Source organism: Xiphophorus couchianus, chromosome 8 (genome assembly GCF_001444195.1).
Source record: "Xiphophorus couchianus chromosome 8, X_couchianus-1.0, whole genome shotgun sequence".
NCBI classification, from domain to species: Eukaryota; Metazoa; Chordata; class Actinopteri; order Cyprinodontiformes; family Poeciliidae; genus Xiphophorus; species Xiphophorus couchianus.
The window spans coordinates 26,361,252-26,364,743 of record NC_040235.1 but is presented as its reverse complement, the minus strand read 5'-3'; positions in this window follow the sequence as shown (position 1 = coordinate 26,364,743).

Below are 3,492 nucleotides of genomic sequence, written 5' to 3'. Positions count from 1 at the left end.
GCGCGCGCACGTTTTTGTGTGTGGTAAATAGCCGCGTGCGCTACGGCTCAATCACTTCACCTCTAAATTGCGTCATGCGATGATGTCAGCACGATAAGACAGGTTAGGGTTAAAAAAAAAAAAAAAAGGAACATCCAATGAAACACGTTCCTTTGTCAGCAATTCCAGTTGTATGGAAATAAGTTGCTTAGATGCAAAGTTGTTAGTCTAAAGAGAAAAAAGAAAATACGATCAATTAGGCATATACGGTTTTATAAAAGAAAAACAGTTGCAATGCCTTCAAACGTAAAAATAAAAAATAAAAAAAGAAGAAGATCACTTTCTTCTTAAATGCCAAGCGTTTATAAGACATTGACCGAAAACATGTGTGCACAAACCAGGTGTTTGTTTTCGGTGTTCAATCACTTGCAGTGTCCAGCAACTAAATACAAATGTATAAACTACAGAGGAGAAAAATATACAAGAATGAAAGGATAATGCAGTCATTTGTTTATATGTTAAAAAAGACTGCTTGTTGTGACGGTGTAGATATGCTTATTTTTGCTTCACAGTGAAGTAGCTGACAGCTTTGGCTGTAAAGTGTTTAGAGTGATCGTCATAGCAACAGCCTGGGGGAAGAAACTGCTTCTGTGGTGGCTGCTTTATCCAAATGAAAGTTTACATCGCAACTGCCTGTGTCCAGGATGTGTGGGATCTGCAGAATTGCTAGCTGTTACAGAATTACACAGTTCAGGAGGTCTGACACAGTGAAGGCAACTTGTAAAAAGTAATATTTGAGTCAGATTAGGGAAATCAAACAGCTCCATCTCACACTGAGAGGAAAAATCCTCCACTACACTTCTGAGGGACTGAAATGTTCTCATTACAATTAGACATGTGTTTTCCAAAATGCTTTAGAAAAACCTCAGTTTGGAAATGAACAAAGACCATCTCCTTGAATTTTACATCCTTGTGCCGGTCATTTTCATGCTAATGTGTATTATAATGAAGTTAGTGTTTTGTCAACAAACCCCCGCTGAGATGCAAACAAAGTCTTTGTAATACAAGAGGTTGACAGGCAGGAAGACAACAGTTCGGTGAAACACATTCCAGTCATTTCTTAAGAAGCGAAGCGCTTGGGTCTTTGAGCTGCAGGGGAAAAAGCAAAAAGCCCGACTTCCAACATTAGATTTAGTATGTTGGTATTCAGGCAGAAAACTAAACTCTACTAAATGGGGAATATTAGCGGTGATAAATGAAATAAGTTAGTGAATATTTAACTTTTCATCAAATGTATTGTTGATACCTGCCTGCATTTTTTGGAGGCTAATTTTGATAAGTCTTTGCGATTTCAAAATATTTTGTCTTAAGATATGAACCTATTGGTCTTTAAAGTCTATACAGGGCTTAAGGCATTTATGATAAAAAAACAAACAAACAAAAAAAAACAGCCAAGAGACACATGGAAACTGGGAAAAAACTGCAGAGATTGGCAGCTTAAGTAGGAAACAAAGATAGACTGAATAAGTATTAGACATTCACCGCAAACATCTGGCTTTTATGGAGGAGTGAAATGTTAGGTGGGAAACAGCAAACATCTCAGATGAGGCGTTATGATCACATGAGACCAAAATTAAACATCTACATATAAAATATCCTGTGGAGGAAAAAACTTCGCACCTTACCACTTGAAACAAAGTGGTGGCAGCATCATTCTGTGACTAATGAAAGTGTTTTTTTTGTACAAGCACTTTGAATTGTCTTTGGCTGAAAGGTGCTATATAAATAAAGTTGCCTTGCCTTGCCTTGCCTATTCTCCTCAGCAGCAGTAAAGGAATATTTGAAGACAACTATTGTTAGGAGGTTACAAAACATGTGAAAGATAGAGCTGGACAACGACCCTAAACACACGAGCTTAGATCAGATCACAGTCTGTCATGGTTGGTGTGGTGGAAGCAGGACCAAAACACAGACTGGAAAATGAGGAAACAAATAGTAGCTGCATTTCCATTGACCATATAATTGTGCATTATGACAATTCGAAAAATAAATTTGCTTAATAATGGACCCAAAACTCTCTTTTTTCGATACAAAATTTTGGCGCTAGGATGAGGTTGTTTTTCGGCAGAAAAATTGTCATCTTCGCCAAACTGCAGTAGAAACACACGTCACATGATCAACAATCGGATGTTGCTGCTAGCGAAAACCACGAAGAAGAAGAAGACGCCAGGAAGTAATTGGAGGATGATGGAGCAGCATGTTTTATTATAAAAAATAATTTAAAAAAAACGTATTCACATGTGATTTTAATTGCATTTCTTATTTAATGGAAATTCCGCAATTGCAAAATGTTGTGGTTTTTTTTTCGACATTTGCAAAAATACTGACAAAGTTTTACGCCAGCTTGTATTGGAAACGTAGCTAGTGTCACAGAAGGAACCAATGATGGACATAAAAACCAGCAAGTTTAAATAACGAGGGATGAGAAGAAAATGATATTAAATAAGGTGAGGGAAGGTGAATAACAGATGTATGAGACAACAAATCAGAGGAGAGAAAAACAGCACTGTTCTAAGAGAACAAAATCCAAAAGAACCAAGAAGAGAACACATTCCCTAAACGAGCTAAACACAAAAAAATGTATAATACCCATAGGACTGAAGAAAATCAGATAAAACCTAATGAATAAAAATAAACAACAAGAAAAATATCAATACTTAAACATCTTTGTTATCACCCAAATATCATAAGATATTCTTTTATGGTCTAGACAAAGTCCAGCCCTCAATCTAATTGCCACAACTTGATATTTCGAGATGCTCATCTATACGCTTGACATATTTGTAGCATGTCAAAATGTAAAAACAACTTTCAGCTGTATCAATAGATCTGTGGGGTATGTTAGATTATCTCTAAGTAAGAACGACCAAAGGCGCACCCAAGAGGGGCGGGGGCCTTATGGCCCCCTTTTGAAAGATCCTGACCACCCCACATTATTTATGCCTTCTATTGTTTCTGGTGCTGTCTAGTGCAGGATGGAATATTTTGGACATTTTTTTCCCCGTCCATTCTATGTCCTGACAAACAATCGCTACGGCTACTGTTGTTGCGCAACACCCCCCCTCTCCTTTCTGTCTCTACTCTCTCACTCTCGTACTTCCTCTTCTGAGAGGGGAGATGTGCTACCAGCTCTCCTTCTAACGGGTTAATTGAGTTTCCTAAATCTGCTGGGATTTACCCTGTCCAGAACTGAAGTAAACTCTGTTTAAGCTGGTTTCGAGAAACGATTCGCCTGGTTATCTGACGGCCTACATCCAGGTGTCCCACCCTTCTTCCCCCTGTGAATTAGCCAGACTGAGCAGCCTACAGCCAACTAGTTTCACAGAGCACACCTGTTAACGGTCGCTCCTTCTCTATTTTACAACTTGCATTTGTTATTGAACCAGGTAGGTTTTAGTGACTCGGGCGAGTCCCAAGGATGAGGTTTTAAATATGGGCTACCAGCAACCTAAA